Here is a 27,001-nt window from a genome sequence, read left to right as displayed (position 1 = left end):
ATATCAAAGGATTACTTAAGAAAAGGAGGACATCATCTGCATAGAGAGCGATTTTTCATTTACCTGAACCAAGTCAGTTCGTATAGCTTCCGCCAGTGGTTCGATTACTAGCATGAAGAGCAATGGTGAGAGAGGACATCCCTGACGACAGCCTACCAACACTGAAGCTATCCGAACCTAAACCATTGGTAATCACAGCTGCTTTGGGGTCATTGTATAACATTGAGACCATTTAGAAAATACCTCTCCAACACTGAACCTTTCAAGCATTTAAAAAAGACATGGCCATTCTACCCAATCAAATGCCTTCTCTGCATCCAAGGAGACAACGAAACCTGGTATTCTTCCCTGTTGACAGGCTTGTATCATATTTAAGACCCTTCTAATATTGTTAATTGATCTAAGACCCTTGATAAACCCTGTCTGGTCCTCTTTTATAAAGTATGGTAAGACCCTCTCCAGCCTTAATGCTAATATTTTAGAAAGGATTTTAAAATCCACATTTAGCAAGGATATTGGTATATATGATAAGCAATCTTCTGGGGCCTTTTCTTTTTTAAGAATGAGAGAAATATTTGCTTCTCTCAACGAAGGCAGGAGGCAACCCTGACTATGAGACTGTTTATACATGTCTATAAGTGGACTAGCCAGTTCTCCTATAAATTATTTATAAAACTCAACCTGGAATCTATCTGGTCCAGGCCTTTCCATTCTGAAGCTGTCTAATTGCATCGAGTACTTCCTGGGTTGTCAGGGGAGCATTCAGGATCGACACCTGCTCAGGAGGTTAAGTCCGGAAAGGCCAGGTTTTTAAAGAACGACTCCATCTTCTTAGTTCTATCCTCACAGTCCTGCGATTTATACAGTTCAAAGTAGAACTTTATAAAAGGATCAATACAGCCTTTTAGAATCACAAGTCAGAGTACCAGCACTTTCCCTAATGGACGCGATAGCTTAAGGAGCCTTTTTTTTCCCCTCGCAAGATATGCTAGGTATCTGCCAGGCTTGTCGCTATACTCATATAGTCTTTGCTTTGCAAATAATATTTCCCTCTTTGCTGTTTGGGTAAGTGCGGTATTCAAGGCTGCCCTAAGGGCTGCGATCTTTTGTAGCTTATTAATGGAGGGCCTATCAACATACACTATCTCAGCTGCCTTCAAGTGAGCCTCAAGCAGGTGCTGTTGTTCGCCCATTTGTCTTTTCTGGGTCGCAGAATATGAGATGATCAAACTTCATGCATAAGCCTTAATGGTCTCTCACGTCATCGACGGGTTACTGGCCATACCTGAATTAATTTCCAAAAAGGTTTTAAGTTCCTGAGAAAAATATTTTATAAATTTGCTATCCTTCATGAAGAAAGAATCCATACACCAATATCGGGGGCGTGTCCCATTGTCCCTAGTCTTAACATCCATATATACTGTGGCATGATCAGAGATTGCTATATTACCTATTTTGCAGGACAATATGGAATTCAAAAGGGTCAAGGGAGCAAAGAACATATCAATTCTAGTATGACACTTTTGTGGGTTAGAGTAGAAAGTAAAGTCTCTGACCTGGGGGTGAAGGCACCTCCGCTCATCTACTAGCCCTAGCTCCTTATTCAGATCTGCCAATTGTCTAGATCGGAGAGATATACCCATAGTACTCTTAGGTATCCTATCTGTCTCTGAGTCCATAATACAATTAAAACCTCCTCTTATAATTGTATGGTGGGCCCCAAAAGCCATCAACTTGGAGAACACTTCCATCACAAATTTGAAGGGGTGAGCCAGGGGGCAACAAAAATTCAAAATTCCATACTCCTCTCCATATATTAGTGCTTTGATCAGAGTATATCATCCAGACTCATCCTTTATCTGGCTTAACATTTGGAAAGGAAGATTCTTCTGTGAGAATGACTACTCCCCTACTTTTTGAACTAAAAGATGAGAAAAAAGCCTGGTCAAACCTAGCCTGTTGTAATTTTAAGTGCTCTTTGTCATGTAGTTGTGTTTCCTGTAAGAGAGCTAGGTCAACCCTTTTTTTCAGGTTTGATAATATCTTCTTCCTTTTGATTGGTGAATTACTCCCCTTGACATTCCAGATGCACCACCTAAGCGAATGGCTAGCCATGATCGTCCAGGCAAGCCCGACACCACCCCAGCAGGAAGAACCCCATTCAAAATACATTGAATAAAGACTACGGAAAATTCACAAAATCAAAATTTCTTTAAGACATTCACACCAACACAATTAAAAACTATTCCTAAGAAAACAATACAAAACACATTTGAAAGGAGATTTTCCCCCTTGCTCCTAGGGGGTGTAACTGTCTGTCAATAACCTCACCATAACCTCTAACTAGTGCCCTGCCCTCAGCCCAGGCATTATAAAATGGAGTAGACAAATTCAAGTGTTCTATGAAACCAAAGTTAAAAATGAGTGACCCCCTCCCCACCCAGGTGTGCTTAGCAAGCATAATACAAAATATAAACATATAAAACTACGAAGTTACAATCCCAGCAATTATTAGAAAGCTAAGTAAAATGACAGAAGAAAACCCCGCTGTAAAAGGTAGAACAAAACAAACTACCCTCCCACACGACCTGTTAATTAAAAAAAATCACATAGCGAGTAACAAATAAGCCCCACTCCCCCCCCCCCCCCCAAGAAGATAATGAAAAAAAAGATGAAAAAAGAAGAAAAAGGGTACGGGGGGGGGGGCAGGGAAGCAAAATAAAATCGTCATCCATACAGTTTAAGTCTCACAGTCTATTTAAAAGAGAGTCCAAGAATTCTTTAGTCTTCTCTGGTGATCCAAAGTCATGTCCGGATCCTTCATGGCTGAAGCGCAGCATTGCCAGGTAACACAAGGAGTATTGGTCTCTTAGACGCTTCTTTGCCTCATCAAATGCGGACCACGGCTGGAGAAAAATCCTGGAATAACATTATCCTGGAACCCTTGTGCATCATGGCCTGGGGGTTCTTCCCAGGATTCTGGAAGCTTCCAGGAGCATCTGCTTCTCTCTATAAAATTGGAGCGGAATAGAATCGGGTGGGGTCGCTGGCCCGAACTGTGCCTGCATACAGCAACCCGATGGGCCCACTCCACCTGCACCTGGCCTGGTCCGGACACCAACTTTAGTATTTGTGGGAGCCATTTCCAGAAAGTCTACAAGCTGGGCTTCCTTTTCCCATTCGGGAAAGCCCAGCAACCAAATATTTTTCGATGACCTCGATTGCCGAGGTCGTCGATGTGCTCTTCCAAGGTCCAGATTCTCTGCTCGAGAGCCAGGACCTGACCCACAGCCGACTCGCCAGCAGTCTCTGAGGTTGAGGCCTTTTGCTCCACCCCTCCGACATGCTGTTCAAGTTTTTCCATTTCTTGGTCACGCATGACCGAGAACGACTCCCATCTGGAGCTGGATTCTTCAATTAAGGCATCGATTTTCTCCTGTGGCTCGTTGATCCCAGAGATCAGGCTCGTCTCTGCAGCTAAGTCCCCCAAGACAGCCGCGGACGTCTCTGCTGTTGCTGGAGGGGGTTGGGGAGGGGTCCAAACTGCGGGAATTTTTGCCCTTAGTCATTTTAAGAACAACACCAAACTGTTCAAGTTTGATGTAAAATGACTAACAATGCTTGGCAAAAGCTATTTTAAAAATGATTTAAAAAAGGTGTGGTGAAGGCGGGTGCCCCGCTTTGCCCGAGTCTTAGGCAGAGCACTACAGACTCAGACTTGCTGGGTCGCCGCCACCTTGAATCTCTCTGGTTTGCTATTCTTATGTAGGATACAGTTTGTCTGGTTAGCACCCAAGCAATACTTTTCACTGTGACAATAATAATTCAAATCAATTTAATCTCTTAAGGGAGTGCTCAATGCCTTTCTGTCCTTCAAAAAATCATAGTTATAGCAAACATGACAATGAGAAGATAGTTCCCCTCCCCAAGAGATCAACAACAATTTAGCTTCTTACCAGATTAAATCAAATGGAAGAAATCTGAGAACTTGTCCATTTAGCACAGTATGAAATCACATGGTACATTTACCGAGAAAACAATAGCAATGCTCCAACACTAATATTTTTAAAATAGCAAAATTACTATCCACCTACACGACAACATTTCTCAATTCAGCTCCATTGAGAGTGATCTAGGGTAATACATTGTTCTTCCCTCTAACAGAAGCTTCACTGTAAGCAGACTCTATGGGAAGTTACAGATCTGCATCAACTGATCTGTTATCCAAAGTGCTGCTCATTAATGAAAGTATTGATTGAATAAATTTAGCATGCTCTACATTTTGATTTCCAAAAAAAAATCAAAAATAATGGACTTACAAAAGCAAGATAAATATTACATCTAGTCTGTTTTCAAAGTGCAATTGCAGAAATCCTTCAAACTAGTTCACTAGTACCATCCAGTGGTGCTTTATGGTATTTGTTTTACCTTTCAAAATTCAGAATTATCACCATGGAGGAAGTAGAAAACCTAAAAAAAAGCCATAATCTCATATGATGCATAAGCAATTTAAAATTACATAACAGTATGTGTGAACAGAGGGGATGGGTTTTCAGGGTGCTGACGCCCTTAAGAATGTTAAACTTTTTAACAAAAATATTGTATCAGACCTTCACAAAGCAATTCCTTGAACCAGCTTGTGGAATACAACCTACAATGGGTAACAACAAAAATTCAACCTAACACTTCTTAGATTGCCCTTCATTCATTAAATTTGGATGTCACTGTACTACTTAAATAACTGAAGCTTGATTTGGGGATTTTGCTAAAATATGCTGCTAATCATTTCAAGACCAGGATTTGAAAAAAAAGTAGTAACATGCATCGACTGGCTTAAACACGACATACTCGTTTATCATTTGACTTAATCAAAACAAAAATAAATACCAAAAGTAAATGATAAATTTTGTTGGGAATACAATGATGCAAAGGATCTGTTTCCATGCTGTACATGACTCTATTTAGTACACGTGGCAGTGTAAAATTTGTAAATAATTGGAGCAGGTTGGTTCAAATTGGTAGGGGATTTGCATCAATCTGCTATTAGCTTTGACAAAAGCAGAAGTTTACCTCAAAATTCCCCAGATTATTATTGCAAGGGCACTATTATGAAACAAGTTCAACTTGCCACAAAGTTAAGGAGAAACCCTTTTCATGAACATGCCAGCAATAGACCTACCTCTAACTCTCATATAGGAGTAATGGAAGAATTTAAACTGAAAAGTCTCATTCCTGCAGGTAGCACCTTTGCATTAAAGATTTCCAAAATATTGGTGTTTCTCAATATATTTTACCACTATTCTTGTTATTTTCTTGACACTCAAATATCATTGACTTTATGATGGAGGGAAGGTAATTATTGAAGCAGCTGAAGATGTATGGGCTTAGGTTCTTGATTTTTCACTAACCTGCTCAGCCATTCATGACTAATCTGACTGTAATCTCAAATCTGCATTTCTTGCTTATGCGTACATTATGTTATCCCCTCGTTTACCAATGATTTTTAAAAATCACTCAGACACGAATGCCATTGGCTGGCCAGCATTTATTGCCTGCCCCTAGTTGCATATGGGATGGTGCAAACTGCCCTCTTGAACATTGCAGTCCATGTGCATGGGCACACCCACTATCCTATTAGGAAGGGAATTCTATGATTCTGACTCAGTAAGTGCAGGAACCGTGAAATATTTACGTCAGGATGAGTAATAGCTTGGAGGATTTGCAGATAACGGTGTTCCCATGCAATCGTTGCCTTTGTCCTTCAAGACAGAGGTGGTAGTAGGTTTAGAAAGTGCTGTCTCAGGATCTTTCGTGAATTTCTGCAGCTCATCTTGTAGATAGTGCACAGTGCTGCTAGGGAGCTTAGGGAGAGGAGGAAGTGAATATTGGGCCAAGCAAGTGGATTGCTTTGTCCTGGATGGTGTCAAGCTTCTTGAGTATTATTGGGGCTGCATTCATCAAAACAAGTGGCACCACACCCATGACTTGTGCCTTCTAGATGTTGGACTGGCTTTGGGGAATCAGCTGGTGAGTTATTCGCCATGGCTTTCCTAGCCTTTGACCTGCTCTTATAGCCACTATGTTTATGTGGCAATTCCTAGAGTTTCCAGTCAATGGTAACTCCCAAGATGTTAATAGTATGGAATTCAGTGATGATAATGCCACTGAATGTCAAGGGGTGGTCAGATGGTCTCTTATTGGAGCTGGTCATTGCCTGGCATTTTCCTGGCACGATGACTAAGTGCTCAGCACTGCTGCCTCAAATCGTCAGGGACCAGGTTTGATTCCTGCCTCGGGCAACTGTCCATGTTGAGTTTACACATTCACCCAGTGTCTGCATGCGTTTCCTCTGGGGGCTCCAGTTTCCTCCCACAGTCCAAAAACGTGCAGGTTAGGTGAAATGGCCATACTCTTGGCAGTGTGGAGGAATGGAGGGATCTGGGAGTGCAAGTACATAGACCCCTCAAAATTGCCACCCAAGTGGATAGGGTTGTTAAGAAAGCATATGATGTTTTGGCTTTCATTAACAGGGGGACCAAGTTTAAAAGCACAAGGTTTTGCAACAGCTGCACAAGTCCCTGATGAGACCATACTTGGAATATGTGTCCAATTGTGCTCGCCCTACTATAGGAAAGATACAGAGGCTTTGGAGAGGGTGCAAAGAAGGTTTACTAAGATGCGGCCTGGACTAGAGGGCTTGCCTTCTGAAGAAAGGTTGAATAAGTTCAGACTTTTCTATCTGGAGAGAAAGAGGAAGAGAGGAGACCTGATTGAGCTATACACGATAATGAGTGGAATAGATAGAGTCAAGAGCTGAAAATGTGTAGCTGGAAAAGCGCAGTAGGTCAGGCAGCATCCAAGGAGCAGGAGAACCGATGTTTCGGGCATGAGCCCTTCTTCAGGAAATGATTTCCTGAAGAAGGGCTCATGCCCGAAATGTCGGTTCTCCTGCTCCTTGGATGCTGCCTGACCTGCTATGCTTTTCCAACAACACATTTTCAGTTCTGATCTCCAGCATCTGCAGTCCTCACTTTCTCCTAGAAGATAGAGTCAATAACCAAAGACTTTTCACTAGGGCAGGATTGACCAGTACGAGGAAACATAATTTGAAGATATTAGAAGGTATATAGGAGATGTCAGAGGTAGGTTCTTTACACAGAGCTGTGAATGCATGGAATGCATTGCCAACTGTGGTGGTGGAAGCAGAGTCATTGGGGACATTTAAGCAACTGCTGGACATGCACATGGATAGCAGTGCATTGAGAGGTGCATAGGTTCAGCTATTATATTTTACATTAGGATTAAACCTCAGCACAACATCATGGACCAAAGGCCTGTTCTGTGCTGTACTTTTCAATGTTCTACATACTCAATTGCCCATAGTGTTCATGTGTGTGTAGGTTAGGTGCATTTGAGAGGGGAAAGTGTAGAATAATAGGGGAGGGAAATGGGAAAGGGTGGGATACTCTTCAAGGGATTGCTATGGACTTTTGGGTCAAATGGCCTATTTCCACACTAAGGATTCTGTGAATATTATGTGCCCCATTTCAGCCCTAGTCTGGGAATTGTTCAGTTTATGTTGCATTTGAACATGGACTGTCCCAGGAGTTGTGAATAGTGAACACTGTTCAATCACTGATGAATGTCTCTACTCTGACTTTAATGATGGAGGGAAGGTCATTGATAAAGGCCAGCTACTTTCAGCTGCTTTAGGACACTCCTATAGAAGAAATGTCCTGCACCTAAAATGACTGACTTCCAATGACTTCAACATCTTTCTATGTGCCAGGTATGACTCCAACCATTAAAAAGTTTTGATTCCTGTTTTGCTAGGGCATCTTTATGCCACAGTCAAATCTGGCCTTGATGCCAAGGGCTACTATTCTCACCTCTGGAATGCTATTGTTTTGTTCATGCTTAAACCAAGGCTGTACTGAGATCAAGAGTTAAGTGGATGTGGCAGAAGCGAAACTAGGCATCAGTTAGCACGCTGCTGAGTAAGTGCCGCTTGACAGCACCTTGATGACACTTTCGATCATTTTATTAACCATTGAGTGTAGACAAATGGGTGGTAATTGGCCAGATTGGATTTGTTCTGTTTTTTTTCCTCTACAGGACATATCTGGGAGGTTTTCCAGTGGTTGCCAGTGTTGCAACTGTACTGGAAAAGCTTGGCTAAGAGTGTGGCAAGTGCTAGAGAACAAGTCTTCAACACAATTGTGGAATGTTGTCAGGGTCGATAGCCCTTGCAGTATCTAGTGCCTCCAATTTCTTGGAATCAATTGGGGTGATTCTTGGGCCCACTAGAGTAGGCCAACATAGATCATCTACTCAGCACTTCTAGTTGAAGAATCTTGTGAATGCATCAGCCTTATCTTCTATAAGGATATGCTGGGTTCTTGTTACATTGGAGGAAGAGAAGCCACAAGTATCTCCATCAATGAGTTGAATTGTCCACCACCATCCATGACTAGCAAGAAAGCACTTAGATCTGAGTCACTGGTTGGGCCAAGTGATACTACAGTCTATTACTTGCTGCTTATGCCATTTAGCACACAGGTAGCTGCGTCAACACAGGTTGACACCTCATTTTTAGGTATGCCTCTGCACTCTCCATTAAATCAAAGGTTCATCCCACTCATTTATGGGCAGCATGGTGACACAGTGGTTAGCACTGCTGCCTCACAGCACCAGAGACCCACGTTCAACTCCCACCTCAGGCAACTGTGTGGGGAGTTTGCACATTCTCCCCGTGGCTGCATGGGTTTCCTCTGGGTGCTCCTGTTTCCTCCCACACCAAAGATGTGCAGGGTAAGTGAATTGGCTATGCCAAATTGCCCATAGTGTTAGGTGAAGGGGTAAATGTAAGGGAATGGCTTTAGGCAGGTCGGTGTGGACTTGTTGACCAAAGGGCCTGTTTCCACACTAAGTAATCTAATCATGCCCTAGCTTGACAGTCATGGTAGAGAGAAATAACACTAGGACATGAGATTGCAAATTATATTGGAGTACAATTCTTTATATCTCCTCCTTTGGATTGGTATTTTATTTTTAAAAGAGACCATGTCCTCCCACTCGCCCTCTTTCTGTAAAATATGCTGTATTATAAACTGTTTATGAAAATGTTTTAATGCTTTTAAACATTATCCACATTTTTTTTTTATTTGGTGCAGGGATGGTGAGCGAAACAGTATCCATAGGAAGGCTGTGCCTCTGTTCCTCAGACATTGAGGACTAATTCAACAGAAACCTTAGCTTCCTTTTAGAGTCACTATAAAACCTCTGACCAACTTTAGTCATTAGCCTATAGTATCTATTCCTTTGGGTTGGTATAGAATTGTAATCCAATGAAAAATTTAAGTAGTTTTCCTATAGTAAAAAGGCATTGTTGTATGGAAGTGTGAGTTGTTGCTGTTTTCAACTATGCTATGTCAACATTCATTGTCAAGATCCCTTAGTACCAATCTTTTAAACTAATATAATGTTCTCTTAAGCCTGATCTTGATTCAATCAAATTTTATTCAGGCAAGTTAACACGTTAGACTAGTTTGGACACTATTTGCTAAATAACTTCATTGGAGGATGAGCAGTTTATTGGGTCAAGTCCAAAAACAATTGAGATTATGGTAGAACATAGCAAACTTTTCACCTTTTTTCCTTGTGCAAATGTTACTGGCTATATTCCAGCTAAACCTTCCATTAATTACAACCTAACACATAATTGGAGGGATTCCTTGTTAACAGCTACAACTTCATGCAGGTCCAAAGAGTGGTCCTGATGTCCAAAAGCTAAAATGGAGTTGCATATAGAAAGCACAGAATCTCAAATGTAGCAAACTGTGGAAATTGCTGATTGTAATGGGAGACTCTGCTGCATCTGGAACCCATCAAAAAGGATCTACTAAAATTAGACAATTCAGAGGGCTCTGCTCTAGTTATGTTAGTAGTTATCCAAGAAAAACATTAGAGGCTTAGAACCTTGATCATCTGCTGGGTAACTGTTGAACGCCCAAATCAGAATGACCCATCTTCACCAACCCATACACACCTCAACTGACTCAGAGTACCCACTCTCCCCCTTTCCACTCCCATAGATTCCTCACTCCACCTTGGGAATAACATCTCCTGCCACTGGTATAGACCCATATCACATCCTCACATACAAACCTGACACCTCTATTCCTGATTAAGGGTTTTTGCCCAAAACATCAATTTTCCTGCTCCTTGGATGCTGCCTGAACTACTGTGCTTTTCCAGCATCACTAATCTAGAAACCACCAATCCCCTACCAACCCTGATTTATGCTCAACATTCCATCACACAAATAGCACCATACCTCCAACAGCTACACACTTCACCTTTCACAGGAACTTCAAAAGTGACAGACTATGCTGCTGGTCTTTTAAAAATCATAGGATGTAGTATTTAATGCTATGAGAAAAGGGAGTATAGTTTAACTTCCCCCAAACACCCTTGCACAAAGGGAACTATTGGATTTCAGGTGCACTCTACATTGCTGGGTGGAGCTAAGGCCAGAACTTCAGCCAGTCAAAATTGCAGGTCTCAGTTCTACCACAAAAAAAATTGAGTGTAGCAGCAATCCTGCTGTGATACCTAGGCCACTGTTTACCACTACCAAAACCAGACTGTTCAGTGTGTTTTCATTTCAAACCATACTGGACTTCAAACAAATTCTTCTCACCACATACACTGCCAGACCTGGACTTTCTCCAGGAATAAGTGCGTTTACCTCGACTTTTGTAGATGAGTACTGGAGTTGTTAGAATAGAGCACAAATTCAACGCATCTTATGTGCTGGCTCCAAGGTACAGTAAGTAAGCTGCTCCTGAACGCTTGACCCCGAGGCAACTTTCTCCTTAATGTTTAGGAAGTGTAGAAAAATCTACGGCACAGAAGGAAGACCATTCTGCCCATCGGGTCTGGACCGGCCGACCCTTCTTAAAGGCTCAACAAAAGCACTCTTTTCATTGGAGGATTTGCTCTTAGTTATACGCAATTCTCAGATCAATTGAGAAAGTATCCACATTTGATACCTAACTAAATTTTTGGACTGTTTCCAGCTCAACTCTAGAACGTTCGGTCTCAAAATAAAACTCAAATCTTTCCCGCCACTGTGGGGGGTCATTTCGTTAACACCAACATTTAAAAGTGAAAAGTTAGAAACATTGCATACAATTGAAGAAAATGTTTCGTTTTCGTCGTTAAATAAGCAGCCATAAATCAGGAAGAGAGATCTCGAAACAGCCGACTAACCGTAGCTCGGCCCACATTAGGAGAGGCGAACACCTGCACCCTGTCTCTCGCGCTGGCTTCAGATGGACGCTCTGCCCCGGACAACGGTCACCTGAGCGCGCGCTCTCCCCTGAACACCTGTCATTTGCCCGCGCGCTCCCCACCTCCTGCAGGTGAGCGTTGAAAGGAAGAGTGGGCGCAACACCTTCTGACCTCAGGAGGCGGCCGAGCAAGCAGCTTTTTCAACCACAAGTCCCACCCCTTCTACCACAACCCTTAAAATTTACTGACTTACACAAGGTCGTCACTTTATAAGCGCACGAAGTGGGACGTCGGAATTTTTTTTTCAACGTAACTCATAAGCTATCACTTAACTCACCACAAACAAAAACGCAATGTTTAACGTTACTGTGTACAATTGTGCAACGCCCTTCGAAAATTAGCCAGTATTTTGTTTAACCACAGCAGGCGTTTATAACCCTGCTTCCGCCTTTTCGTTAAATCAAGGTACTTTTGCAATCGTTGAACACAATTTTCAGTCCCTTACTTCCGTATTTTAATAGGGACACCGATTTTAGTTTTGCAAGTCATTGAGCCTTGCTGCAGGATAAAGGATTGAGTCTGACCTGGGATTAGAACAAGAATATTAGATTTATCTGTTGCACAATTATTTCTATGTAAATTACAATCGCATGTTTTAAATTATTATTTTATTATAGCAGCTCCCGTATTATTTAACTAAAATTATCCATTGGATTACTATGAGGAGACTTGGCAAGCTCACTTGTTATGGACCTAAATTGAATAACGACTCGAAACAGGTGCCGGGATCATAAGGCGCTGTAAACCACAAAGTAATATAATACCAAAGTTGTGCTGTCTGGTTGTTTGAATGATTGCTGTAAGCAGCCAGTGCAAACTGCCTTCGTCATTAATTACATGTCAGCCAGTAGGCAGGGTACTAGTTGTCGTCAACGCCTATATTACTGAAACGGGCGGAGCATTGTAGTTGCAGTACAGTACTGTGGTAGTGATTATGTAGGCAGTACCGGTGTCTGAAAATTGAATAATGAGGGAAAGGATGGGTTCCAAGGCTTTTGGAATGTTTCTTTACGAAGGGGAAAAATGTTCCTAATGTACAGTAAAATTGCAATAAGTTTAATCACAGGGGTCTCGCTGACACATTTTTGTTGAGTGGGCGTCAAGGTACCTGAGGAAGTCTTTATATAATCCAATTTGCCAAGAAGTGTGGTCATTATCAAAAACATTAAAACTGATGCAGTCAATATCGAAAAGTCTTTATTTTTCAATTCATTCATACCTTACAATCGCTTGACCTTAACTGTGAAAGCACTAAATACTCTTTCCCTGCGTAACGTGTGATCTTCATGAAACATCAACAATGGATGGCCTTACCCCCTGAGAACACTATCCGTCTCACCACCAGTGTATTGTGGTTGCTGTATGCACTGCCGACAGGATGGTCAAAAGTAGCATGTAAATCTTCGCTAAACAGCACTTCTTGCCTTCACCAAGAAAAAAACAACAAAATCTTACCAAAACAAAAAAAACTTACAGTTTTCTTCTGTGTTACATGCAGTTCTAATTTGGGCTTGTATTACTGTTCTCTGATCATTTGTCCAAAGAACATCTACTTGATACTATCGTGAGGATATAATGAGCACAAGGAGACAACAATTTAAGAGGAAGACCTGTCACTACTGCCTTGTGACAACTTGAAATGGACAATAAGCTTAACCAGTGTTACCCACATACTAAAATTATCCATTTAAAACAAAATAAATGGCTAACATTCATACAGGGCATTTCATGGCCAAACATTTTACAATCAATTAATTAACTTTGAAGTGCACATCAGCCAGATCCCATTAGAACAATGACCAGGTCATTTGTAGTGCTATTGATTAGAGTAAAATCTTGACCAGGGTAAAATCTTGGTCAAGGTAAAATATTGATCAAGAGCAAAATGTTTTGGGATATTGAGACACGTTGACGTTTGGGAATTTCCATTTAAAACTTACTGTTTCAAACATTAAAGTTTGAAAATTTAATTATCGCATCAAGCTTTCATTAGCTTTAATTACTTTATTTCCTTTAAACAAGTTTAATGTTTGGAAAGCTCAGTTTTATCCGTAAAACAACAGATCCCATAACTAAATTAAGTTACAGATTCAAATCCAAGTTATTAACTTACATTCATGGCACATTTTCATAGCGCATGAATTCTTATATGTCATGAATGTCATTAGATCATGAATTAAGAATGCACAAATTTGATCGAGAAGCTACTACAATGGTAGATATTAACTTGAGAACTAGTTTTACTTCCTATTTGCTATTTTTCTGTTATTAACTTCACTTTTCACAATCATTTAAGCCAAATTTGATGATTGATTCACTGTTATACGCAACTGGTTATTCACAGTACCAATTCCAATGCATCTGTCTATGTTTATTTAATGCTCAAGGAGGTAAGGTGATAGGTGCATATTAATTAATTTTGCCATTATTCAGTCCTACAAATCACACCTTGCTGATTAAGAAAATCCTGGAGTTTTGAAACCAATTGACAAACTAAATTAATACTAAATTAGTTCCATCATTTAAATGTGAAAGCAGCTGCTACATTCTATTGTATACTAATCATCAGATATTTCAATAATTCTTTTTGAGTCTGTATGTTTTAAGTTTACCTGTTGCAGTATGAATTCCACATGGCATATGCATCTGTTGTCTAGTTCCTGTCATCTGCACAAAGTTAACAAGCATGAGGGGGCAATTATAAGGAAACCAGAGTCGAGAGAGTGGTGCTGGAAAAGCACAGCAGGTCAGGCAGCATCTGAGGAGCAGGAAAATTGACATTTCAGGCAAAAGCCCTTCCTGATGATTTTCCTGCTCCTCAGATGCTGCCTGACCTGCTGTGCTTTTCCAGCACCACACTCTCAGCTTTAATCTCCAGCATCTGCAGTCCTCACTTTCACCTACAAGTAAATTAACAAGAGGCAACCACAGCCAGACAACATACATGAAGATGTCCCATCGTGAACAGTTGTGGATGATGAGGAAATTACAAAATCAATGACTGAGTCATTGAATTAGGAGAGACTTGGGAAATTTCTGATGACAAGGATGTGGAAGGCACAGATTCAATAATGCCTTCACTGGTTGAGTTCCAAAAGGTAATTGCAACTATGCAAAAGTCCACAGTGTCACAACAAATTTTTTTTTGGACTATTCAACAAGACAGAACCAATATGCTTTGGAAAACATAGTCAACATAACACGTAACATGGTGCAATCCATATACATTTTTTTTGTTCAATAGAGTCAAATAATGTTCAAATTTGTCATATCATCTTTTTCCTGAAGCAGAAAATTGCCAAAATCTCCTATCATAATCATCCAAATACAACAACCCCTGCCAGCTCTGAGTGATGTCATTATAATGAAGTCTGATTATATGTATCATGCTCCATAGGGAAAATGTTATGGAAACTTCGCGACTAAAACAAATCAATACAGACTAATAAATATCTAAGAGTGATTACAAGACAGCTTCAGTACAGTTGGTAATGTTAATGATGTTAGAAAAATTGAAGAATACAGAATTGACATTAGTTTATTCAACTGTTTTGAAAGAATTGCACAAGTTGAAGCTGGCATTATTCTGTGAAATCACAAAATCTAACTCAATAGTGTTAAAAACTGGGTGGATATAAATTTTATTCTTTATTCTTTTGCTATAAAATGCATAGATCTCACATTACATTGCACATAGTAAATCAATATCACTCTTAGATCACTCTGTTGGTTGTCTTTATGTTGTTTCTTCTATGTCTGTCACCTTTAATTATAAATTTTAACACTAGATGAAATGGATGACAGTAAAGTGGACAAGCAATTCATTACCCTGTTTCTATCTGGCAACTGGCTATTCCTATATAATTCAGTTGTAACGGACACAATACTTGTAGATGCTCTTTCTATCTGCAAAGAAAAGGGCCTTGTGTATTGATTTATATAACTACTAGTACACACATGTGCCACACTATTTGGCTGACTGGCAATCTTAAATTTGTTGTCAACGTAATTCTTCACATACTTGGATTATCAAGAAAATGGTGGTATTCAATTGCAGAATGATGTCTAATATTGACACAGTGATGCAAGTGTTAAAAATACAGGCTGTCAAACTGCCCATCTTTGGGATGTATGGGCTACATATCTGCAGCATAAACACTGGCAAAATCATGTTGAATTGAATGGACTGTTTCCATGCCATAAGTACTATGTAATGTAATCAGGCTAGAAAAAAACACATTTCTTTCAGATCTATAATAAGGCTGCTAACCATGAAAACTTACTTAAATATTTTGTTCAATATTTTCAATTTTCTCTTGGCATGTGGATTTCATTGGCAAGGCCAGTACTTGTTTCCAATCTCTACTTGCTCATGAAAAGGCTTCACAAGGCCATTATCAAACAAATATGACTTCAAGCTACAGAAGGGTTTCCAAGAGTTGATGAGCAAGGGTTTGGTCAAAGAGGTCCGTTTTAGGAGATTTCTAAGGAAGAAGGCAAGGTAGACAGGCAGCGAGGTATAAGAAGGGAAATTCAAGGCACAGTTGAAGGCAGGGTTACCAATGTTAAAGAAATTAAATGCAAGGATGTACAGGAGTCTAGAATTGAAGGAGGACAATTATCTTGGAAGCGTTGTAGGGTGAGAGAAGGATAGAGCTTAAAAATGTGTTGCTGGAAAAGCGCAGCAGGTCAGGCAGCATCAAAAGAACAGGAGAGTCGACGTTTCGGGCATAAGCCCCATTTCAGGAATCATAGAGATGATCAGGAATGAGACCATGGAGAGATTTGTAATCAAGGATGAGAATGCTGAAATTAAAACATGCTTCGTCAGGAGCTAATGCAGGTCAGTGAGCATAGAGGTGGTGGGGCAACGAGATGGTGTGAGTTAGCATACAGACAGCAGAATCTGGATTACCTTAAATTTGTGCAGGGTGGAACATGAATGTTTGGCCAGGATTGTGATGGAATAATTACTTCTAAAGAAATCAAAGAATTACTGCAGATTACTTTGGCAAGATTTAATTTCTTCCTCTTTACATGCAAAAATGACTTTTTATAGACCACCAATGATCACAAGTTTGCTGCAATCAATATCATTTGTTTGTAATATGTTAAGCCATTAATGTTGTGATTTGCAATCTTGACAGCACAAGGAATGAAAAGCAATTTTCACGGACAGCATAAAAACACATGAAATTTAATGAAATGACATATCAGTCGATAGTCCATTTTCACAAGAAGTAGAATTCTTCCACAATGCTTTGACTTATTATTAAAGATTCTGCACAATTACGCGTTTTTCCATAAATATCATGTTAAGTCTCCTCCTCCATTATAAGTGATCATTAATGAATTTTTATAGAGACAGGAGCCGAACACGAAAAGTGCGTGTTCTTAGTTAATGACAATCCAGTAACCTTCGATTTCTGTGGCAATTATGTGGGAACTAAATCTGCACAAATTGGCTTAGATTTGCTCAGAAAACATAATGAAATTCAATGGCTTCATTAAGCAATGAGAATGTGATCGACATCTAATGTATAAAATTGAATCGGGCTTAATAAGTACATTGTTCTTGATTAACTCACTTTTTCAAAGTAGAGAGTTTTTGGAAAATCATGAAAAGAATAAAATAAAGTACATTATCTAAAATGTTTTATGAGAAATTAAGAGTTTGGGCCATCTTCTGTTGTAACTCTCTTCCAAAGGACTGCACACAATATTATGAATGTTGAAGATAAACGAAAGCATAATGCAAGTAGGCTTCATCTATGTATAAAGGGAACCTCCCTATTTTGCTTCAAACAAAAGTGTTTCTTTGTACTATGCAATTTAATTTATTTACTGAATTAATAAGGTTAAATATCCTCAATTGTGTGAGGATGATGGATCAAAAACCAAGAAAACTGCTTGAGACATTTTTGATGTTTTGGTACATACATGAATTGTCTTAAAGTTTAAAATGATGCTAAGTATATTATGTATTATATTTCATGACCAAATTGCTGAAACATAGTCAACAAGGACTGTAGTCAGCTTTCCTTGCACTTAAGTATTGGAAAAACAAATGATTTAATCTGTCCCACATACACTCAAGAAAGTTGTTGCCGTTGAGATTTAAGCTGTTTTGGCAGAAAAATAAAATTTCCCATTAAACTTTGCTGATTTCTGCAGTTATGTATCCCACTAACAACTCTCAAAGTCTTGTACCTTTTCTGTTTTTCAATTCTACCTTTAGTATTTCTACTGCCTTTACTGATACCTGTTTTTTGAAATGGTGTAATACTGCCTTTTGTCAATAGTGTTACATCTCCTTCCTTCTCAATTTCCTTGTCATTTCTAAAGATCTTGTGAACTGGAATATTTATCTACTAGTTATATATAGTTTGTAGCAGCACTCAGTAATGACTCTGATATCCTTTAATATAAATGTGTTCATTCACTTTTGAATTAATGAATGATTTTATTGTCACATGTACTTTACAGTGAGAAAAACAGTAAAACACAGAGTAAAGCTGTTCTATGTCAGTATAATCCAGTACCATTTTGAATAGTTTTAAGAATAAGAAAAAAAGATACAACTTAAAGAGAGTCAATCAATCTTGAGCCGGCTGATCATCAATGACGTCTGAGACACCATTTCTTCTCCACCACCTCACCGCCACCTACACTAGACCCAAGTAAAGATGAAGTCACTACTCTTCATGCACCATCTTTCACCACTGGGTCAATTCTCCTCTGCCACCACCAATGCTGGACCGAACTGATGAAGTCGCTGATCCTCAGGTGCCATCTTTCATAGTTGGGCCTACCTTGCCTCCACCAATATAGTGCCTGCCAAGTCTGATGCCAGGTCCTATGCTCAATCCAGAAAAGTAAGTAGGGCTCACTCAAGTCTATGCTGGGCCTACTTGCTGCCACTGATGTCATCTGAGCTCAGGACAAGAGGTAAATAAAGGAAAGAAGGGAAAAAAAATCAAGAAAAGAGAATTTAAAAAAAGCAGTTGGAGCAGACAAGCCCTGATGACTTATTTCACTTGTGTCATACATGCATCAGTATATAGTCTTCTAATTGGTGACAGACATTGTCTGTATGCAAGTCCTCATGATCTCATTTTAAATTATGATACTACTATTTTTCAGTTAATTTGATGTTATTTCCTAATAAAGGTGTACACCTGAAGTGTTTACATTACCATTTACACTATTAATGATAAGTGCATCTTTATTTTTACTGTGAAGTTTTGCTAAATATGGTAATAATAGGGATTTTTACAAGGAAAGCTTAAAGACCCAGTTACACAGAATGAAAAGCAATATATTTCCAAGACAGGATGGTGAGTGGCTTGGCAAGAAACTTGCAGATAGTGGTATTCCCATGAATCTACTGCCTTTGTCATTCAAGATGGTTGTGGACATCGATTTTGAAGGTGCTAGCTAAAGAACTCCAATTAATTTCTGCAGTTATCTTGCAGCTGATAGACACGGCAGCTACTCTATGTCAGTAGTGCAGGGAGTGAAGTTTTGTAAGTGTATTGCCAATCAAGAGAGCTGCATTGTCCTGAACAATGTCGACCCTTTCAAGGCAAAGCAAGTGGGGAGCATCTCTTTGCACCCTTGACTTGTGGCTTGGAAAAGGAAGGCAGGATTTAGGGAGTTAGGAGGTGAGTTACCTATTGCAGAATTCCCAGAATTGACATGCTGTTGTAGCCACAAAATTAAATGGCCAGTCTAGTTCTGTTTCTGGTCAACTGTAACTCCATGGTGTTGGGGATTCAGGAATGATAATGCCATTGAATGTCAAGCAGAAATGATTAGATAATGATTTTTGAGAAGATTTGTAGATCAGGCTGATGATAAGTATGTAAATTTGCTTGCTGAGCTTAAAGGTTTGTTTTCTGATGTTTCATCACCATACTAGGTAACATCATCAGTGAGAGTCCCTGGTGAAGCACTTCACGGCACAACACACACGGACCAAATACTTAACTTCAGAAGCAACTTCAGAAGCGCTGGTGGTATGTCCCACCTCTCTATTTATGTCTTGGTTTCTTAAGGTGCGTGATGTCATTTCCGTTTTTTTTTCAAGGGAGGGTAGATTGGGTCCAAATCGACGTGTTTGTTGATGGAGTTCTGGTTAGAATGCCATGCCTCTAATAATTCTCATGCGTGTCTTTGTTTCACCTGTCCTATGATGTTTGTGTTGCCCCAGTCAAAGTGGTTCCTTCTTTGTATGTATAGAAACTAATAATAGTGGGTCATGACTTTTGGTGGCCAGTTGGTGTTCATGTATCCTGGTGGCAAGTTTCCTGCTGGTTTGTCCGATGTAGTGTTTTTTACAGTTCTTGCATGGTATCTTGTAAATGACGTTTTGTCGGTGGTGTCTATTGGATCCTTTGGGTTCATTAGTTGCTGTTCAAGTGTGTTGGTAGGTTTGTGGGCTACCCTGATGCCAAGGGGTCTGAGTAATCTGAAAGTCATTTCTGATATATCTTTGATGTAAGGTAATGTGGCTATAGGTTTTGGTTGCATTGTGCCTGCTTGTTTGGGTTTGTTTCTGAGGAGTCAGCAGATTGTGGTTATTGGGTATCTGTTTTTGTTGAAAATGTTGTATCGAATTTTTCTTCTGCTTTTTGTAGTTCTTGGGTGCTGTAGTGTGATATAGCTTGTTGAAATAATGTCTTGATGTAGCTCTGTTTGTTAGTGTTGGATTGATTGCTTCTGAAGTTAAGTATTTGGTCCGTGTGTATTGTCCCGTGAAGTGCTTCACCAGGGACTCTCACTGATGATGTTACCTAGTATGGTGATGAAACGTCTGAAAACAAACCTTCAATCTTAGTGAGCTAACTTACATACTTATGGTTAGATAATTTCTTGGCAGTTCTATGGCATGAATGTTATCTATCACTTGTCAGCTCAAACCTGTACATTGAACAGTTTTTGCTGCATATGTACAGAGGACTTCAGTATCTGAGGACTTGCAAATATTATTGAACATTGTAAAATCATCAGCAAAAATCTCCACCTTTTACATCTGGATGCAAGGAAGGTTATTAATAAAGCTGTGGAAATGTTTGGGTTGAGAACACTACCTTGAATGACTCCTGCAGTAACATTCTGGCACTGAGATCATTGATTTCCAACAACTGCAACAATCTTCTACACATGAGGCCTGGCACCAACCAGCAGAGAGATTTCTCCTTAATCCCATTAATTCTAATTTTGCTACAATTCCTTAATTCCACATTCAGTCAAATGTGGCCTTGATGTCAATGGCAGTCAATCACACTTCAGCTTTGGAGTTTGGCTCTTTTGTCCATGTATGAACCAATGTTGTAATGAGGTCAGGAGCTGAGTGATGCTGATGAAATCCAAACTGAGAGTCATGAGCATAGTACTGCTAAGCAAGTGCTTAGTTTAACAACACTGTTGATGACCTCTTCCATTAATTTACAGCATGGATAATGGATTGGTAAATGAATAGAGTACAGAGAGTTCGGTTAGTGGAGGCAATTTCAGGTTGGCAATCTGTAACTAGTGATGAGCCATCAGTGTCAGTGCTGGAGCCACATTTATTTACAATCTATATTAATGACTTTCATGAGGAAAGTAAATATACTATAGCCAAGTTTGCAGTTGACACAAAAATAGTTGGGAAGGCAAGTGATGAGAAAGACACAAAGAGACTACAGAGGAATGTAGACATGTTAAATAACTGGGCAAAAACTTGACAGATGGAATATAATGTGGGGAAGTATGAGGTTATGCATTTAGGCAGGAAGAATAAAGGATCTAAACATTAATTAAATGGAGAATGACTTTGAACACTACAGAAGAGAAGATTTGGGTTGAACATGAACACAAAAAAACTTGCATTCAAGTTCAGAAGGTAATAGGAAGGCAAATGGAATATTGCCCATCATGTCAAAGGGAATGGAGTATGAAAGTTGGGAAGTTTGATAAAACAATACGAGGCATTAGTCAGACCACAGCTGGAATACTAAGAATAGTTTTGGTGCCACTATCTAAGGAAAGACATGCTGGCATTGGAGGCAGTCCAGATAAACTTCACTACGCTGATACCAGGTATGGAAGGACTGTCTTACAAAGAGGGATTGAGTAGATTGGGCCTGTATTTGCTGGTATTTAGAAAAATAAGAAGTGACCTTACCGAAATATCCAAGATTCTTAGGTTGCTTGACAGGGCAGATAGAGTGATAAAGTCATAGTATGGTCCCACTAGACCACGCCGACCATGTTCCCAAACTAAACTAGTCCCACTTGCCTGCATTTGGCCCATCTGCCTCCAAACCTTTCCTATTCATGTACTTATCGCAATGTCATTTAAATGGTGTTACTGTATCTGCATTGTAATGATGCTGCCCCTTTAACAAGGTTATATTGTCCTTGGTTTTTTTTCAAGATGGGGTCGTAAAGGCAGAGGTTCCAATATGTATGGAAATGGCTACTTATAAACAATGGCAGTTGTTCTGACATTTCAAGTTTTTATTTCTAGTTTGATTTAGCTTTAGCAGCCAGTAAAAAAACTGCTGGGGACCTAGAGAAGCAGGTACAGTGAAAAGAGGTTCCATGCTTCAACAGAGGTCTTGCCTGAAATTTCTCTCTGCCTGAAAGAACCTGTGTTTGAATTTATCACTTGCTAAGGGGTGTTTCTATAGAATGTTATGGGGATTGGAACAGCTCCTTTGTTAAGTTGTGATAGAGTCAGTTGGGTTATCAAATAAGTTAAGTGTTTTAAATTTTGTTTTCTTTAGTTTGTGTTTCATCCATAGTGTTTAAATACATTGTTTTGTTTAAAGCTATGTGGTTTGACCAGCTGCATCACTCCTGGAATATCCACTACCACCTGCCTAAAAAAAAAATTTGTGTCTGTGCTACCTTCTTAAAATATTCTGAGGGGATCTAGCCTGGCCCATAACAGCATCCAGCACTTCCTCTGGCCGTTCAGTTCACACATGAACTACTCACTGTGTACAAACGTTGCCCTCATCTCCTCTCACCTTAAAAATATACCCCTTAGTTTTGAATTTCTCGCCCTGGAGAAAATATTGCTATTCACTTTATCTATGCTCCTCATGGTTTTGAAAACCTCTAGAAGGCCACCCCTCAACCTCCAATGCTCCAGCGAAGAAAGTTGCAGCCTATCCAGCCTCTCTTTATAACTCAAATTCTTGGCAAAATTTTGGTAAATCTTTCTGAACACTCTCCAGTTTAATAATATCTTTCCTATAGCAGGGCAACCAGAATTGCACACAGTACCCTGGAAAAGCCACAACAAGGTCCAGTACACACTCAATATGATGTCCCAACTCCTATACTCAAATGTCTGAGCAACGAAGGGAAGCATGCTAAACACCTTAATCACGCTGTCTACCTGTGATGCAAGCTTCAACGTATTGTGTACCTGAACCTTGAGGTCTCTCCATTCTACAACACTACGTAGGGTCCTACTCTTGTGTGTTTTATTAAAATGCACTTATCCAAATTTAACTCCATCTGCCACTTCTCAGCCCATTGATCCAATTGGTCGAGATCTCTTTGTAATCTTAGATAACCTTCCTCACGGTCCACTATATCACCAATTTTGGTGTCATCCACAAACCTACTAACTATGCCTCCTGCATTCTCATCCAAATAATTTATATAAATGGCAAACAACTGTGGCTTAGCACCAATCCCTGCGAATGCCATTAACCACAGGCCTCCAGTCCGAAAATCAACCTTCCACCACCACCTTCTACCTCCACCCAACAAATTAATTTTGTATCCAATTGGCAAGCTCACCCTGAATCTCATGTGATCTAACTTGACCAATTAGTCTGTCAAGCAGAACCTTGTCAAAGGCATTACTAAAGTCCACGTAAAGTCCACTCTGCTCTCATAAATCCTCTTGGTTAATTTCTCAAAAAACTCAGTCAAGTTTGTGAGACACAAATTCCATCTCACAAAGCCATTCTGACTATCCCTAATTAGTCCTTGCCTCTTCAAATGCATTTAAATCCTAACTGTCAGAAACATGTCCAACAACTTATACAAAAAGGTTGTTTATCTTTTTGGAAGAATCTAGGACTAGAGAAGACAATCTCAGAATAAACCCTTTTAAGACAGAAATGAGGAAGAATTTATTCTTTCAGAAGATAGAGAATCTGTGGAATTCTTTACTGCATTAGGCTGATGAGCTGGGTCCTTAAGTACATTCATGGCATAGTTAGACCGATTTTGTTTTTATTTCATAAAGGAATCAATAGTTATTGGGAAAAGAAATTTGAGGATTATCAGACCAACTATGAACTCAGTGAATGACAGAGCAAACTTGATGAAAAATGTAATTCTGCTCCTGTATCTTTTGTCTTATGATATAAATGCCTGGCTCTGGGGAGATGGCAACTGTATAAACCAGATAGGTTGCATCTGAACAGACGCAGGACTGAGTTTCTTGTGGGCTGCTTTAGTGGTGCTGTTGGGGATAGTTTATACCAACTCACCAGTTCGAGAGTGTGGTGCTGGAAAAGCACAGTAGGTCAGGCAGGAATCTCCTCTACATCAGGAACCAATGTGGTCTCTTCTATATTCAGGGAGACAGGATGCCGAATTGCAGATCGTTTCAGAGAACATCTCTGGGACTCCCACACAAACCAACCCCACCACCCTGTGGCTGAACACTTCAACTCCCCCTCCCACTTTGCCAAGGACATTCAGGTCCTGGGCCTCCTCCATCGCCAAACCCTTACCACCTGACGCCTGGAGGAAGAAAGTCTCAGATTCAGCCTTTGGATCCTGCAACCACACGGGATCAATGTGGATTTCACAAGTTTCCTCATTTCCCCTCCCCCCACATTATCCCAGTCCCAAGCTTTCCTGACTTGTCCATCACCTTTCCCATCTATCTGTTCCACTCTCTTCTCCGACCTATCAACTTTGCCCTCACCTTCATCTATCTATCACATTGTCAGCTACCTTCCCCACAACCCCACCCCCTCCCATTTAACTCTCAGTCTCCCAGCCCACAAGGCTCATTCCTGATGAAGGGCTTATGCTTGAAACGTAAAGATTCTCCTGATCCTGGGATGCTGCCTGATCTGTTGTGCTTTTCGAGTACCACTCTCGACTCTGATCTCCAGCACCTGCATTGAGAGTCATAGAGTCATACAGGTAGACAGCATGGAAACAGACCCTTTGGTCTAATCCATCCATGCCGACCTGATATCCCAACCCAATCTAGTCCCACCTGCCGGCACATATCCCTCCAAATCCTTCATATTCATATCCCCATCCAAATGCCACTTAAATGTTGCAATTATGCCAGCCTCCACCACTTCCTCTGTCAGCTCATTTCATACATGTACCACCCTTTGCTGCCCCTTAGGTCTCTTTTATATCTTTCCCCTCTCACCCTAAACCTATGCCTGTATTTCTGGATTCCCAGACCCCAGGGAAAAGACTTTGTCTATTTACCCATTCCATGCCCCTCATAATTTTGTAAACCTCTATAAGGTCACCCCTCAGCCCCAGCTTGTTCAGCCTCTCCCTATGGCTAAAATCCTCCAATCCTGGCAACATCTTTGGAAATCTTTTCTGAATCCTTTCAAGTTTCACAACATCTTTCTGATAGGAAGGAGACCAGAATTGCACGTAATATTCCAACAGTGGCCTAACCAATGTCCTGTACAACCGCAACATGACCTCCCAACTCCTATACTCAACACTCTGACCAATAAAGGAAAGCATACCAAACACCTTCTTCACAATCTTGTCTACCTGCGACTCCACTTTTAAGGAGCTATGAACCTGCACTCCAAGGTCTCTTTGTTCAGCAACACTCCCTAGGACCTTACCATTAAGTGTATAAGTCCTGCTAAGACTTGCTTTCCCAAAATGCAGCACCTCGCATTATCTGAATTAAACTCCATCTGCCACTTCTCAGCCCATTGGCCCATCTGGTCCAAATCCTGTTGTAATCTGAGGTAACCCTCTTCGCTGTACACTACACTTCCAATTTTGATGTCATCTGCAAACATACGAACTATACCTCTCATGCTCGCATCCAAACCGTTTATGTAAGTGACCAAAAAGTAGAGGATCCAGCACCGATCCTTGTGGAACTCCACTGGTCACAGGCCTCCACTCTGAAAAAAAACCCTCCACCACCACCCCCTGTCTTCTACCTTTGAGGCAGTTCTGTATCCAAATGGCTAGTTCTCCCTGTATTCCATGAGATCTAACCTTGCTAATCAGTCTCCCATGGGGAACCTCGTCGAACGCCTTACTGAAGTCCATATAGATAACATCTACTGCTCTCCCTCATCAATTCTCTTTGTCTCTTCTTCAAAAAACTCAAGCAAGTTGGTGAGACATGATTTCCCATGCACAAAGCCATGTTGACTATCCCAAATCAGTCCTTGCCTTTCCAAATACATGTACATCCTGTCCCTCAGGATTCCCTCCAAGAACTTGCCAACCATTGAGGTCAGGCTCACCGGTATATAGTTCCCTGGCTTGTCTTTACTGCCCTTCTTAAACAGTGGCACCATGTTTGCCAACCTCCAGTCTTCCGGCACCTCATCTGTGACTATCGATGATACAAATATCTCAGCAAGAGATCCAGCAAATACTTCTCTAGCTTTCCACAGAGTTCTGGGGTACACCTTATCAGGTCTGGGGATTTATCCACCTTTACCCATTTCAAGACATCCAGCGCTTCCTCCTCTGTAATCGGGACATTCTGCAAGATGTCGCCATCTATTTCCCTACAGTATATATCTTCCATTTCCTTTTCCACAGTAAATATTGATGCAAAATATTCATTTAATATCTCCCCCATTATCTGTGGCTCCACACAAAGGCCACCTTGCTGATCTTTGAGGGGCCTTATTCTCTCCCTAGTTACCATTTTGTCCTTAATATATTTGTCAAAACCCTTTGGATCCTCCTTAATTCTATTTGCCAAAGCTATTTGATGTCCCCTTTTTGCCCTCCTGATTTCCTTCTTAGGTATACTCCCACTTCCTTTATACTCTTCTAAGGATTCACTCGATCTATCCTGTCTATACCCGACATATGCTTCCTTCTTTTTCTTAACCAAAACCTCAATTTCTTTAGTCATCCAGCATTCCCTATACCTACCATCCTTTCCTTTCACCCTGACAGGAATATACTTTCTCTGGATTCTTGTTATCTCATTTCTGAAGGCTTCCCATTTTCCAGCCTGCGAACATTTACCTCCAATCAGGTTTCAAAAGTTTTTGCTTAATATCATCAAAATTGGCCTTTCTCCAATTTAGAACTGCAACTTTTAGATCTGGTCTATCCTTTTCCATCACCATTTTAAAACGAATAGAATTATGGTCACTGGCCCCAAAGTGCTCCCCCACTGACACCTCAGTCACTTGCCCTGCCTTATTTCCCAAGAATTGGTCAAGTTTTGCACCTTCTCTCGTAAATACATCCACATACTGAATCAGAAAATTGTCTTCTACACACTTAATAAATTCCTCTCCATCTAATGTCTTTTTGGCAGTTCCAGTCTATATTTGGATAGTTAAAATCCCCTACCATAAGTACCCTATTATTTTTACAGATACCTGAGATCTCCTTACAAGTTTGTTTTTCAATTTCCTTCTGACTA

At 40.3% G+C, this 27,001-nt stretch overlaps 1 protein-coding gene across 3 annotated transcripts in view; it reads right to left on the bottom strand.

Annotated features, from left to right (window-relative positions):
* Window positions 1-11,578, bottom strand: part of inpp4b (inositol polyphosphate-4-phosphatase type II B) — a 917,060-nt gene extending 905,482 nt beyond the window's left edge. For 2 of the 3 annotated variants that reach the window (XM_060851718.1, XM_060851720.1), the window contains exon 1: window positions 11,275-11,491. The gene's annotated coding sequence lies outside the window, so the exon portion shown is untranslated. Of the gene's footprint in view, window positions 1-11,274; window positions 11,492-11,548 lie in introns of those variants that run through there. The other variant, XM_060851719.1, reaches the window with a different exon arrangement.
* Window positions 11,579-27,001: the final 15,423 nt, after the last annotated feature.

This window comes from Hemiscyllium ocellatum, chromosome 36 (genome assembly GCF_020745735.1).
Source record: "Hemiscyllium ocellatum isolate sHemOce1 chromosome 36, sHemOce1.pat.X.cur, whole genome shotgun sequence".
In the NCBI taxonomy this organism is placed as follows: Eukaryota; Metazoa; Chordata; class Chondrichthyes; order Orectolobiformes; family Hemiscylliidae; genus Hemiscyllium; species Hemiscyllium ocellatum.
This window is presented reverse-complemented; position numbering and strand designations above follow the sequence as displayed.